At 40.4% G+C, this 16,350-nt stretch overlaps 1 protein-coding gene across 12 annotated transcripts in view; it reads right to left on the minus strand.

The window, feature by feature from the left end:
- The window catches only part of mecom (MDS1 and EVI1 complex locus), a 165,621-nt gene that overhangs the window by 80,523 nt on the left and 68,748 nt on the right, over positions 1 to 16,350 (minus strand). The window lies entirely within an intron of this gene.

Consider the following 16,350-nt stretch of genomic DNA (forward strand, 5'->3'; position numbering starts at 1 on the left):
TGATATATCTATGAACGAGTTTATTAGTGCGTCACGAGGGACGGGCGAAAGTTACGTCGGAGAAGATCCTCCTGCTCCTGACCCCTATGCGCACAGCGTCTGAAAATCAGGGCTATGTCTTTACGCAGGACTGTGAGCTGTGTCTGTGAGGCGTGAGCGGTGTTTGTTTTTAACATTGTTCCGCGAGTGTGTGAAAATATAATTTTATTTTAATATTTGAATCATAATAATCTTCCAGTTTAAACTACAATAAGAAAGAACTAACACAAATAAAATACACTTCAATAAATACTTAAAATGTATTTTCTCAAGCCACGCAGAGCCGCAGTATAAGGATGAAACAGCCACATGCTGCTCCGGAGCAGGTTGTCCACCCCTGGCCTAGACTGTTAACATGTTTTTTGTTGCAGTTGAAAACTTAAAACGTCTTTTGACAAATATTTGTTTTTGTGGAGATGAGCAAACCCTTTGAGACCGATCAGTGCTGACAGTTGGGGCTGGCGAGTAGGGTGCGGAGGACTCCCATAGCTCCTTGTTCTATGGACAAATCTTTGGGGCTGCATTAACCCTTATCTGCTCGCTTCTACTACCTGCAGTACCACAGAAAATCCTATTACAGTCTATGGGGGGGCTCGTTTAGGTATGCTCCACCGGGAAATCTGTATCACTCGGGACGTAGCACTCCCTGAGAGATCCAATTCTCTACCCAAATTCAGGACTCTGGCACCCAGCCTGATGGATTCCTCTGGTTTGTACTCTTCTTCCACCGTCTTTACTTCTCCTCTGCCTCATCGATCACAGTTGCTGTTGGCCCTGTCTGGTTGTCTGGTTGTGTCTCTTCTATCTTCTCAAACCACAGACCTTTTGTCACCGTGCAGAGGAATGGGTTAGGAGCTCCCTTTCATCTGGTCCAAGGGGAATAAACACTGTGGGGACTCACTGTAGGGTGTGTTTATCTTTGGGTTTAACATCGATGGTTATTTGCGCTTTAGGCAAGTCGAGGATAATTCAAGTGTTATACTATCAGACCTTAGCAATGTAACTCCAGTGTACATTAAAGTTGCATTATGTCCTTACCTCATTGTCTCCATGGAGATGGTATTGCTTTGCCTAAAAAATTCCACTATAATGAATCAACCATATTGCACAAGGAGGGGACACCAACAAGTGAAGGTACAGGTCTGATCTGTGGAGAGGTGTGCCTACTAGTGGTGAAAATACATGTTTTTCAAAGTAATTCAGAATAGCAATTAAACACCTGTTAATTAATAAATGTATAGTATATGATATTAAAAAAAATATTTAAAATCATACTGTGGAACATTCATACCAATGCAGTTATGGAACTTGTCAAACTTGTACCACAGAATAAAGTACAGCTAACAAGAAAAATGTACATCCAATCAAAATCAGAATATAGAATATATCAAAATAAGGATATTATAAATGTCAACATATAAAATGTGTGTAAAAATGACCAGAACTATTACAGTTATTACTGCTATTACTGCGACTACTACTACTACTACTGGTACTGCAACTACTGCTACTACTACAACTACTTCTACTGCATGTACGCTGACATGATTCGAAATAAAAGTACTTTTGTTTTCCTCTCTGATTAACCCACATTACTGCCCATAGCTCCATGTCCAATGTACAACACAAAACAGATGATCGTATATAGAGTATCGTCAGTGTCTAATTCAATATATCCAACATGGCGGAACGTTTTATTGACCAATTTACTTTTTTAAAACAACGGACGATGCTTGGTATGAAAAACGATATCTCACTTATGCAGCTGAGCAGGAGAACATTCTTGGAATTACTGTAAAATGTAAACAAGTAATGTATCTAACCAAAACACATGAGGAACTATATAGGACACATATGCTGCTAGTAAAGATGTTTGGAGAAATTCTGTTTGTAAAATAATCTTTCAACAAATGTTTTTTTTATTTCTTTTATTTTTGTTTAAGTCAAACCCATTTTTGTCTTAAAAGCTACTGTGTATATAGCCATAGACTGAAGAGGACTGAGTGTAATATCACCTATAGAGGCTAACCAAATTCCTTATATGAATTCTGACCACGAGTATCATAGCAACGAAAGAGCCAATCTGGAGAACGGCTGCTGAAGGTAAGTCCAAAATGACAAGCCTGACAGCAGCAGTTACAGAGAGAGGGGCCACAGTTTTCCAATGTAAAGCGAATTGGAGTCACTGATCCCTTTTTATTTGGAACACAGCGGCTAGCAGGTTAGTTATGTCCATTTATATATACAGTCTATGGTGTATACTGACAAGAACAGATGGTTGTGTTATTGTTGTTTGTGACTCAGGCAATTACAAAACAATTACTGTCCATGAGGTGATACTGCCTCATTACTACGGTAATTAACACAATTAATTACAAGAACTGAGCTTGCTTATAAATGTGATCTCTGGGCATGATATTAACAAACACATTAGTAGTTAACAAACTGTGCAGGAAGGAGTGGATGGGTGATACATGGCATATTTTTCCATGAGAAGATTACGATTCACTTGATGCCAATGTGTTTACAAGTTTGATGCATTGGTGTATTGCAATAAGAAGACTTGAATGGTCATTTCAAGAGCGGGTCTTTTAAGTCAAATCTTATGTTCCAGCTGGCAAGATAGAAGATTATTTTTTATAGACAGATGCCCCTCCTGCATTGACCTTGGTAAATGGTCACATTTTATACAGCACTTCTCTACCTTCAAGACACTCAAAGCACTTTACATGAAGGAACCACTCACCTATTCACACACCAATGTACACAGACATTGGGGGAAAGGTGGATGAAGTGTTTTGCCCAAGGACACAAGGACAGGATTCAGCTGTATGAGCTGGAATCACACTACTAACCTGTGGATCATTGGACAAACACTCTGACCAACCAACTGAGCTACTGCTGACCTTTGATTCTGAACATGCACATGGCCTGTTCTTCAATCAAACCTCAAAATGAACAATGTTATTTTATGTATATGGTATAAAAACAAAAACAGAGTGAAAATAACTTAAAATTATGACTTGGTAAACTAATTTAATCCCAACCCTATCGCCACTGCTTCCTAGGATGTTTAACAGTATATGGGCTATTTGTACATCCATGAAACTTGTGACCATATTCTGTGTCTTTTTCACAGCAACTGACTATTGTTCAGAATACACACACTCATAAACTGATGTATTATGATGTGTTAACTTGTTTATATTGCAATTTTGCTATCATGGTAATGCTAACAACGCCTTCCAGGTTTGCAGATGATAAAACAATTTCTAATTAGATTCAGACAGCATATGGTGGTCCCGTTTTTATTTGTTTTGTTTTTTTGTTTTGTTTTGTTTTTTCTGCATGATCATGGGCGAGCTTCTGGCTCCATCAACTCTGGTTCACTTTACATTGAAAAACTGTCACCTTGTTCTTTATAACTGCTGCAGTAAGCCTCGTCATGTTGGTCATAAAATGTATTAACCACTTCTCCATGGTATTGTTATTTCACAATTTTGTCTGTAACTTAACATATGAATAATGATAGCAGACAAATCAGGCACTGTCTTTCCCCGAGGTCACTCCGGCTATGATTAGCAATAAGTCTGATTGCTAATCGCCCACTCAATGCTAAACCAGCAGTGCGAGCGGGAAGGGCCACTACCTTCAACAGCCTTGCTCCAGATTGGCTCTTTGGTTGCTATGATACACGTGGTCAGAATTCTAAATATAACTGCTAGCCTTGATGAGCTTCATTTGACTGGAGCTGAACTCAATGGATGACATCACACTCACACTTAGCCCACTTCTTTTGACAGTGTATGAGTACAACAAAGTGAATCCTACACAATATGCCTGCTACTACACTATTTCCACTGTAACCCTACATGCATAAGCACAAAATAAAAATACCCTTCATAGTTTTCAAGTTTTAACCCATTGTTTACTCTCACGGTTTGTAATTAAGCTAATTGATATGTCCAGTACGTCATCATGGCCAGTCTGTGAAATCACACATAAACTCAACAGCAATGACTAAGTATCCATGTTATGTCTTACACTATCCCTCATTGATTCTGTGTATAATTATCACATTTATACCCATTGATTCATCTGCCATTGGTTTGACTGATGACTTATTTCCATGGCTCATATACATACAATGGCAGCTAATCATTGCTGTTATAATCTACTCTTATCACTACATTTATTGACCATCTCGCTCTCTCTTTTTATATGTCAATCACTTCCATTTTTTTTACCTCACCGCATTGTCTGCAGACTTCTATGACAACACCACAGGGCCAAAGACAGGGCAACCTCGCAAATATTGACTTTCCAGTAACACAGAAGAGCGAGCAGCAGCCGAAGGTATGGCTCAAATTAAAACGTTATTCCCTAATGGAGCAGAGTCAGGGTTAGGACCTTGTTACCGCCACCCGGGGCCTCTGCGTTCTGTCTCCGCACAGCCCTGGGAGTAGTGGCATTTTTGGAACGTGCACTGGTCTAATTGGAGGCGCGCTATGGAATAATTGGAGTATGCAACATGTGGTTTCAGACAGCATTAAGCGGTAATACACTCTCAAAGCAAGTGTGCCATTCTATTACCCTTTTGAACTAGAGTGCAATGACAAGCAGTGGTGGAACATAACAATGTAGAATACTTAAGTACAAATTTAAGGTATCTGTACTTTACTTGAGTATATCTTCAAGTGGATACTTTTTACTTTTACTTCACTACATTTGAGAGCAGGTATCTGAACTTTCTACTTCGCTACATTTTTGAACAGAACTGACCCCCCCCCAAAAAAAAACAAAACAAAAAAACAAAAACAAAACAAAACAAAAAAAAACCCAAAACAAAACAAAACAACTGTTCAAAAATTCCACACAAATCTGTATCAAAATCATTATATTTGAAGCCTTATAGATCTCGGGAAAGACTTACATTTTACTCTTTAAGTACATTTTTAAACAGGTACTATAATACTTTCATGTGATACTTTTACTTTTACTTGAGGTCTGTTTTTTTTTTTTTGCTCCAGTATCTGTACTTCTACTTAAGTAACAGAATTATGTGTAACAAAATATGTGTTCTTACTGTGAGCAGACACGCCACCTCGCAGATCTGACCTGTAACATAGCTTGGTCATGTCACCTGCTTATGTACATTACATATTGTGTAGTCTTCTTTTCAACATGTAGCAAATAGTTGTGTAATGCAAATGTAAGAAAAAGTGTTAGTCTTTGTCCATTGATCTGAAGGTTGGCAGTATGAACACCGCTCTGGACATAAACATCGTTGGTTGAGCGGTCAGATCCACTGACCCACAGGTTGGCAGTGCAATTCCAGCTCCACCTCGCATAGATGAATGCTGTCATTGTGAGTGGTTCCTTGATATAAAGTGCTTTGAGAGCATGCGATGTATAAAAATGTGACCATTTATCATTATAAAAGATATCATTCAAACACATATCAAGAGGACGGTTCCACTAGGATAAAAAGCTGAAATTTAAAAACAAATTGAGAACTGCAAAGTTGGTTGGATCAGAAGGGCCACAAAACTGTGTAACAACCTGATACTTACATGTACCTTTTCTGGGTTGTGAATACTTTTGGAGGATACGGAGTGTACATTATTCAAGCTTGGATCTACAGTGCAGGTAACCGAACCTGACTGACAGTTACAACCCAAACAGCAACATCGAGACATGGACACCACCGCTGTTCCCTTTTGCATTCCCCAATAAAACGTCTGCACCTCTCCACATTTGGACGACATTTGGAAACAATCAGAAGCCTGTTTTAAAAGCAGGTTCTTCCCCCTATCAGTCCCCCATAGATAAGGTATCTACGGAGCCCGCGGCACAAGGAACTCATCACCCCGACTTCCTGTATGGCGTTTAGGGTCCCCTCATTTTCACCCCTGTCTGAGAAGAGCAGAGGGTGTATGCTCAAATGTGGAGTGGTAGGGCCTGGGGGTTAGCGAGCTGTGCACTGATAGGCAGGTTTTATGTATACACTGAAGGAGTCCAGACAAAGACCTGACGATGGCGGCGCCCATGGCAACTTCCGAGATAAGGTGAACGCTTCTGGTGTGTCACTGGGCAAGATACTATAGCAAACATTCTTTTAAAAAATGCATTTATGTATTACTGACAAACCCAAGGAGGTCAGGCTTCCCACTCAACACACGCCACACACATCACATTCATACTTGATACAAATCTATGAATAAATAAATAAAAACAAGAAGAAGAGCCTAAAGAACACAACAAAACATAACCAAAAGGGTACAGACAACTCAACAAGGGGCTCAAACCATATTAAAAAAATTTGCAAATGTTTGATTTATAGAGAGGCTATAGGTGATAATTGGAAATCAGAACGCGACTAGTTTACTTCAGGGCAGCTGTGGCTATAAGACTAAACTTACCACGAGAGAGACGAGAGAGTTGAAAGTGTCCTAAAATTGTACTTCAAATGTGCCTGTCTAAAAAGTGCTGTCTAAGACCAATGTTGAAAATACATTTTTGGACAACCATATGAAATGATCCTTTGCTATAGCATGTTAGCGTATAAACTTCTACAAAACAGTTATGTAATAGAACAAAGTTAAAGCAGGGGTGTCCAAACTTTTGTCATTAAGGGCCTCGTATTATTATTATTATTATTATTATTATTATTATTATTATTATTATTATTATTATTATTATTATTATTATTATTACTACAAGTTAGATCGAACCACTAGATGTTTATTCATGCTTATATCCTCAATGGGACACATTAAGTATTTGATAAGGGCTTGTTGAAATAGATTTTCAAAAATGTACAGTAAGAAGTACTGCTTCAGGTAATAAAGGCCAATTCACCTGGCTTGAGGGCCAAGAAAAATTGGTCTGAGGGCCACATTTGGCCCCTGTGCCACAATTTGGGCGTGCCTGTGTTAAAGTCTTGGAAAAAAGTTAACACATTACTTCAACATATTACGTCTTTATGAACTTTAAACAATGTTACAATGGGGATCCCTCATCATTTGTTTACTCAAAGTTAAACGAGTTATTATGTGTTGTCCTCACTTGAGTGCTGAGAAAATTTCTATTTTCACCTACCCCCTATCTCCTTCAAAACGTCACATACACTTTTTTCAACAATAAAAATAAAACCGCTGCTTGCCACAGTGAAATGCCACTATGAAGAAGTGGGGCCAGTCCATTCTGCAGTTTTGGACAAGTCAAATCAATGGACCTGTTTCTATTAGCAGGGACATCGAACTGGGGGGTAAAGGGTTCTGTTTACCCAAGGCCCAGTGCAGGGAGGGGCATGTCATTAGACAACATGAAGTGGGTTAGGGTTAGGGCCCACCAAGAGGATTCGTACCCAAGATTTGGTGCTACACGGCTGTATATTAGTTTGCCTTTTTAGATTAATATGGCAGTTTCCAATTAAGAAAATGCAAAATACTAATCTAAAAAGCTTAATCTTCTTTAAACTGATTCTTCTTGTAACATGCCATCCCTGCCCTTGCACTGCACCATAACCCCGCAGATCCCAAGAGAGAAAGTCCCCACTCCTCTTCGCCTGTACCTATATGTCCCCATCCCTATAACAGCTCTGTATAAATGATGTAAATGCCAATTACAAGTCTGCTGCTTCTGAGCCAATCCACCTTATAAAGTCCATTTGCCTTTGCTGTCTAGACATGTGTCATTGTGTTATTGGCTTATGGCACTCAGCATGTGGTTCCAATCAGATCAACCCACTTTTCTTTCTCCAGTGTTGTGAAGGCCTATTGTCTACGTATCTGTCTGTGTCCCCAACGGTTGGAGTCTTGAACAGGTGGACTCCTTCTTCCTCTCATTTCTCAATCAAATCTGTTCTTTTATTCTGTCTGGGTGACCTTTGACCCTGTTTCGGTTGGAGAGTCCCCCCCTCACCTGGTATTGTGCGGCAGGCAACACCTTCCGATTGGCGCTGGCCCCCATTTGCGAAGTCTTTTGTCCCATTTGCGATTCGGGCTGACTTTGTTCACTTAGTTAACGTAGCTTCCCCTCCCTGCTGGGAACTCAGGCAGAGAAAGGAGGGAGTATGTGGGAGAGAGAGGAAAAGGAGAGGGAGGCGGGTCAATGTTGAGGAATTGAGGAAGGGGCTTTGGAAATCAATTTTTTGGTAGCAAGAACTTACGATTTATTAATCATAAAACGCCAATACTGGTACAGATCTGACTTAGCCTAGTGATGCCACCTGCTTTTCCCCATGGAGAAAAAGAGATCCCATTTACTTTAACTCATCTAGTTGATTTAAATAGAATCATGAACAGTATTCCACAACATTGACCATTTCAAATTCCTGGTCTAGGCCAGTTAAACAAATTTGCAGTCTTGAAGATGATTTAGTAAGCAGGAAGATGGGATACTACACTTGAAACCTTCTAATAAGTATATAACTGACCTAAAAAAAAAAGGTGGAAACGTAAAAACTGAATCAGAAACCCCCTTTTGGAGCAACAGAAATAAAAATAAATACAAAAAAATACAACTTTCTTCCTTGATGCGACTCGAACGTGTCCCGCTTTCATGTTCTTGTCCAAACTACCACAGACTGACAAAAGAGATTAGCTCCAGGACAGGGATTACTCATCACCAGGAGGAAGCTGACCAGACCCTCAGCAGGTGAAGGCCTTTCTCTGGGGTACAATGGCCCTCCCCTCTCATACTACCAGGCTCCAGTTACACTACATTCACAACTCATCTCCTCCAAAGACAACACCACAAAAGGGTGATTTTAGAAGAATTGGTCGCTCAAAGAACGCTGGGGACATTGTGGAAGCTGAGGAGGTTATGACGACTGAGGAGAAAAATCAAATGAGGACTTTATTTGGCTGCTGTAACCGCGTTTGAACAATATAGTTTGTTTAAATCGCATAGTAACCTTTGTATACGGTGTGTGAATAGCATTGTCTACTGTCCCTAGCACTTTTTTGCTCAGTTTTGTACAAACCACATAATTTGGAAGCTTTCTGGTCAAAAACGTAAACAAATGAGTAGGTCCTGGCTCCGGCAACCACTGCAATTTCAAGTACTACGGGACATCACACATGACTACTCTGATTACATTCAAGTGCAGGGGTGGAGTTTGAAGTGTGGATGCCTGTTAGACCAATCACAATGTTCCTTATACTACCTCCATACCCCGCTCCTCCTCCCCCCTCACTCTTATCTTTAGCCCTCCAAGTGCTGTCCAGTTAGCAGCTCTATTTGAAATGTGTTTGTGGGCAGAGTGTAGGCGTTCAGTCCCATTATTCCATCACATAGTATAAACAATGACATAATACATAAATGGTGGAGGTTGAAATGTGTTATAAATTGCATTCTACTGAACTGATATAGCAATAAAAGATTAAAATGCGGAATACAAATGTTTAAAGCCCTACTGGAGAATTGTCAAAGAAAAACTATAAGCAGGTAGCAGACCAGAAAAGTTACAAACTCTACTGTTAAGTGTTTGACAAATACTAACTAATAGCTCAATAACAACTAACTAGCACAGCAATTAACAATCATGAGATCTTGTCTTAAAAGTTCAACAAATGTATGAAGTAGTTCCTTATAAATCTATTTTACACAGTGTTGTTCTCTTCTGACAGATAGCGATGGCTACTTTTCCATAAAGTGTACAGTGATGGGTTTTAAATTCATCACCGTTATGAAACGAAGGTGTCGAAAGAGCGAATCTAAAGGTTTCAAAGTAGAGGCTGAAGTCTGCACATACAGAAAGAAAGGCTGCTTGAACAATTTCTTAATAAACTGATCATTTTTATTTTAAACTGTTACCAAAAACGTGTAGAGATGGTGACGCTGTATTGTCTCCTTTATATTTCATTAAGTGCTAATTAAACCCCCAGCTTAGTGGTCGTACACAGGGCTCATCTGCTATAGGGAAAAAAAAAAAAAACAGATGACGACTAAGGCTATTCGACAATGCACTGACAACGGCATTCACTCCGGCTTCCCAAACGCTGGATTTAACTGCTTTGAATTTCAAATAAAGTATAGACCCATATCTGTGAGAAAAACGTGAAGATGTGTGTCCATTGAGCGGTGCATGAGTGACAGAGGGGTACATCCCAAGAGCCTGAGCGGTGACAGAGGAGGAGATGAGGCAGGCTGGAGGATTAGGGGCTTTGGACGGGCCTCTCTGCTACTTCTTTCTGTGGGTGACAGAGAGAGGTGACGGGCCATAGAGTACAGGGGACAGGCCACAGGCAGCCAGGACATCTGCATTCATTCAGACAGGGCTTATGGAGGACAGGGACACACCCTCCGGAGACGCCCTCCAAGCACACTCTCACACTGGGAGCTAAACGATGAGGTGTGGATGGAGAGACAAAGATTGAGAGCAATTTCTGTGAAGGGCCCATATTAAGCTATTTTGTGATCTGTTATACTGTTGTTTTCTCATCAAAAATATACCAGGAGTTGTGTTTTGTTTCATTCACAAATGCTTAACGCACAAACCCTGCATATTGAGTCTGAGTTCTTCTCTCAATCAGAAAACACTCTGTTCCACCTTGTGATGTCATGTGGTAATACAGGAAGTGCTCCACTGTGTTTTTAAACTCCATACACCTTCATTAGAATCATTTGGATGATTTCAACACTGGAATTGCCGATCTCTACTGAACTAAAGGCAAAAGGTGGCCGTTAACTTGAAAACTACTGCTTCATGACATCACAAGGTGGAACAGAGCATTTTGAGTTGTTGAGGTGTCGACAGACTAATATTAAAAGGTTATTTAAACATGTGTGAATGAAACAACTCGCAACTCCAGGTATGTTTTTGCATTATAATCACTTAAAACGCGCAAGAGACCATTTTGCGTAATACTGGACCTTTGCTTATTTAAGACTCAGGAAAAAGGTTTAATTAACTAAGATTATGGGATCTGAGCATATAAACGTATTGATTTAAAGATGGCTGTACTTACAAAAACAACAACATCACATTACTTAAAACAATCCACACAACATCCTCATACTCATACAGCATAATCAGCAAATCCTCACATTTTTCTACAGTACATGATGAACATTTTCGTCTTTTATAAATGGAGCTCAACAGTCCCACCCACTTCGAAGTACATTTTCATTCATTTTTCCAATAGAGTAAAAAAAAAAAAATCAAATATTAAGAATTCAAAGGCATCGCAAAGGCTAACCAGCTATGTGGTAACTCATCTCCATAACGCGGTAATTTTAAGACCAAAAGCACATTTAGAAACCACTATGTTATTAAAACATTTCGATGAACTTTGCATTTTAAAGTTACAGAAACAGATTTTAAATAAAATTATGTATCTTGTGGTTAGTTACCATGTAGCTGATTATCCCTGAGCGAGCGTTCAAACTTTTATTTTTTTCCCAGAAAGTCTATGGGAAAAATGAATGGGAAATTTACTTTCTGAATCCATGGCAGGCGGACTCTGTTCAGCTTCATAAAGTTGTTGAGTAAACTGATGGCATAACATTCTGGGTCTAGGCAAAATGTTAAAATGGAACTATTTTTTGTAGAATTTTCATTAACAATTTATATTACATTATACCCCCTACTTCAATACTCCAACTCTAATCCTAATTACATGGTATTTCATAATGTGTAGTGTAACATTTACGAGCAACCACATTTTTTGTTGAAACTTCAGAATGTAGGGTTCTTGGCAGGTTATTGAAAACATCTTTTTTACTTACTCGACCAATCTACAAATCAAAATCTGACATTTGAACACAACCCATTGCCCCAGGCTCAAAGTTACTTCACTGCTGCTTTTCCTCTCCAAATCCTCATGTGTCAACTTTGAAAGCCAAGTGCTCCGGTCTCCGTCATGATGGACCCACTGACTACTCTTTGGCCTTGGGAATGGCTGCTTTAGCACTGACAGCGCTTTGACTGATGGGTCTATGCGATGCCTATGTGAACAAAACCGGCCCAGACACCTGCCTCTCCTCCTCCTATCATCCGACCCCTCATGAGGAGCCCCGGAGAAAGACCCTACCCAGCCAGCTATAATCCCCACTCCCATTCACCATCACGCTAATCTCCGGGCACCACCTCCCCACAGCCACCTCAACCTCCCCACTCAAGAGGTGCACAAAAGCCCACTCGCACCCCTGCCCCTCCCCGCGCCCCTAACCTGCTCCGCCCATAGCCCCGACAGCAGGAGGTACCCAGCTTTCTAAGTCCCAAGGAGCGTAATCCAGAGAGGCTGGGATTCGGCGAAAACCCCAAAGGCTCATTGAGTGTTGGATAACTCTCTCGCGGATCCTAAGTCGCGCTGGTATTGTTGGCGGTGCTGAGAAGAGGACAGACACAAATGGAGTTGGAATTTCAATGTGCATAATGATTGAGAGAAAGAGACAGCGGAATATGGAGTGGTGGGCATCCAGGCGTTACGGGGACTGCCCAGGCGGAGGCAAAGAGGAGGAGATATACATGCAAATACTATGGAAGAGTAGGCAGGTTCTCTCAACTGTCTGACAATGGACAGACAGTTTGGAAGTGTGCAAACAGGTGGCTGTAACCTCATATACAGTGATGCAACCAAAGCACATATTCGAAAAACTATCATCTTCCAATTGCAAATGGTCGCTTTACAATTTACAAAATAATTTATACATTATTCATTCACTCCATACGGCACTGGAGTACACTGACAGAAGAGAAGCTGCTAATCTGTGCCATCTGCCCCTCCGATCACCAGCAACACACGCACACCTTCATTAATGCAGTGGGAGAAGTGTCTTGCCAAAGGACACAACAACAGTTTGCCGTAGAGCACAGTGCTGCTCCACTACATCACCTGGTATTCCCTGCTGTTTCCCATTCAAGTACAAGCCAGGGCCAACCCCACTTAGCTTCCAAGATCTCACAAGATCAGGCATTTACAAGGTGGTATGACAAGATGCCTGATTACTCATTCTGAAGCGGTTTCACAAAAAATAGAAAGACTGACATTTTGACATTGATGGATGGATGGATTGATAGTTCCAAAACAATAGAAAGGTCTTGAATGAAGTTGAAAGACGTGTTACAAATGCTTGGCTCTGCTGCCGGAATCACTGGTCTTAATTATTATGCTCAGGATCTACTTATTCTACCTCATTAATCATATGGAAAACTCTAAAAAAAAAACTGAAAAAAACACATGATTAGTCTTGAATAATTGCTAATTTTACAATGCTTTGAAGATATTGCCAAAAGTTGGTATAGCAATCCAAAAATGGTAGGGACTGTGCAGTGATCGTGAGCCCAAGAGGTTGAGTTAATTTTTATTTCCACTGCCAAAACCCTTCAAGAAAAAAACTGAAAAAGTCAATAATCCAAAAATAAATAAATAAATAAATAATGACTTTATCCCATGTTACCCACTGAACTCCACCACAACGTTCTATCAGCGTTCTCCATCGCTCTGAAGATGCCTACCCTCTCTCTCTCTCCACCTCCTCCTCTTCCTCCTCTCTACTGTACATCTTATTTACTGGAGCGCTCCTTCCCATAACTCTCCATTCCTGTACCCATAAACCATTGCGGGTCTCATATCTCACTCTCCCCCTCTTATGAATAAAGTCCTGAAATTTATTGTGATGGCATTGAAGAGTAGTGCCCGCCCTCCCTCCCTGCAGGTGACAAACTCCCCCCGGCTCGTCAGCTCACGGCAGTCCCCGGTCCACTCCGCGCCCTCCATCATGGCCGTCCAGATGGGAGCACCCACTTTATCGCTCCCTGGTCGGTGACATCACCCCGCCCGCCGCATTGCATCGTGGGATTGATGATGAAAGCAAACATATCTATCTTAACTCAAATCAATTTTATTTTTACAGACCCCCAGCTCGCCGGTCTTATTGGCATATTGACGGTGTGTGCGGGAGGGGCGGCAGGATGGGGGGGTAGGGAGGGGAGTTCTCGACGGCGTTTACCATATTTAATGCAAAAAGGGATGTCATCTCTGAATATCCCTTCTGAATAATGTGGCGTTTCATCATAAATTCTTTACAACTTATTTACTTAATGGAAAGACTTATGGCGGGCTGTCAGGGCGGTAATTAAACATGGTGATACAGTGCCGCGTCGCTAGGATCTCATCTCAGACCCCCCCCATCTATCCGTCTGGCCCGGGACATGCACACACACACTCCCACCTTTTTAAACACATATTATTAGTATTCAAGAGTCATAAATTACAGACAGATTAAGTGTCATGATAATATGTCTTCTTTTATTTTCTTCCATGGGAAAATAAGAAAAATATTGAGATCATCCAGCTGCTTTTAAATCTCGTCTTTTGATAGTTGGGTGTTTACGTTTTAATATCAGGGTGTATTGTAGAAGTTTTTTGTTTTTTTATTCAATGATTTACACTGCACAAAATGATAAAATACATGATAAAACGTATAAATTTCAGATTGTATTAAACATATGTCCCTATAGTTGTATTTATGCTACTTTTTCAGTCGATGAGCTCCAAGAAAACACAGTGCAAAAAGCTAATTCCACCAAACTGTGTGCTCATTAATCAAAATTCAGATTGTTGGGTTAAGGTTAGGATCATTTACAAACTTCACTTGATTTGCGATGTGTGTCTGCTTTCAAATGTGCAAAAAAAGATTGCAATTTATCAACTAGACTAACGAATTGGAGCTAAACTGCAGGGGACTACAACTGTTTCCACTTAACTCGACTTCACTAATTCTAAAGTTTTGCTAAGGACTGCTAAATATTAGTGAGAGTTTTTGGATTCAAATTCTGACATTTTACCTTTTTTTGGAACAAAGACAAATACATGTGTTATGTTTTTGCTTATTCAATCATATTTTAGCATTGCCTTGGATCCACAACACACACTTCTCGAGTACCTTACAATGATATGAGTCATTCTGGACTTGCTTGACAAATTTAGGCAAACCAGCCAAAAATGAATGATTAGAAGTTAACATCTTCTAGGTCTTGCATTCCCATAAACCTAAAACCAGTTCATTTTCACGCCTTTATTTTCTTGAGCACACAACTTAATGAATGGAACAGAAAGGAACAATGTGCGGCGAGCAGAGAGTTAATTCCAGCCCTCCAAATTAGGGAGGACCCATTTGAGCAAAGTAAATGAGGCGGATTGCCTGTCTCCTGTTCCATAAAAGCTGAGCCACTGACACTGACGGAGGCCACACCCGACCTTTGACCTTGTCCTGTGACCCCAGCTTCGATCCCTTTATGTCGCTGACCAATATGTGATTTGCCAATGGTCGCTCGGGGTCCCTAACCGTGCTGAGCGAGGGATTTATGGCTTTTCATTTTAATTGAGTTAAGAGCAAGAAGCCTGTCTGTTTTCTTTCAACTGCACGGGCCTGAGCTAACATTACATCACCGGAATTGTGAAGAAATACAAAGTTTTGATCGGTAGGTTAAATGTTGAACTCCAGTTACACGTTTACGGTGACAAGCGTCTTCAACTAGTTGGATTTTAGATTGCAGGTGTGTTCCATACATGAACTGTATAAAGAAGTGGACTAAGAGAGTGTGACTTCACCCATTGCGTTCGGCTCCAGTCAAATGAAGCTTATTAAGGCTTGCAGTTATAGGGGCAAACTTGACGCAAAGTTCCATATTAGGACATCTGAGGGCGAGTATCTTAGCAACAAAAGACCCAATCTGGAGCAAGACCAGTGAAGGTAACACCCCATCCCATCCACTGGTTTAGCAGGAAGCAAGCATTTAGCAATACTGTTAATCAAACCTGTTGCTAACTTTAGCAGGAGCAAAGAAGGTGAAAGAAGGTGCCTGATTTGTCTGTTATTAATGTTCATATCTTGATTTACAGACACAATAGTGACATAAAAATCCCAGGATCATGTAGAGCAGGTTAATATGAACATTTTCCGATGTAAAGTGAATTGGAGCCAGAGTCGACGTCTGGAGTCAAAAGTGCTCCCACGATCACTTCCAAGCATGATAGCTATGTCCATTTAGATATACAGTCAATGGTTCCATAGCAAACACAAAAGACGTCTAAGATTTGAAGATGTTTTGCTTCATTTATTTTGTTTTGAAGCTCAGTAAGGGACGCGAAACAGTTTCAACACTTCAGACTAATTCCAGTTCAAAACCTTGTATTAGGATAAGCACTTCAACATTCAAAAACATTTGATTTGTGTTAATGAAAAAACAAGTTAGTTTGGAAATTGATAAGGGCTAGTCAGCAATACCTCTGCTGCTAAAATCGTTGTAACTTGGGACATCGTACATAGAAATCAGACGCTTTCCACACACAAAGA

The sequence above is a fragment of the Periophthalmus magnuspinnatus genome, chromosome 13 (genome assembly GCF_009829125.3).
Source record: "Periophthalmus magnuspinnatus isolate fPerMag1 chromosome 13, fPerMag1.2.pri, whole genome shotgun sequence".
Classification (NCBI taxonomy): domain Eukaryota; kingdom Metazoa; phylum Chordata; class Actinopteri; order Gobiiformes; family Gobiidae; genus Periophthalmus; species Periophthalmus magnuspinnatus.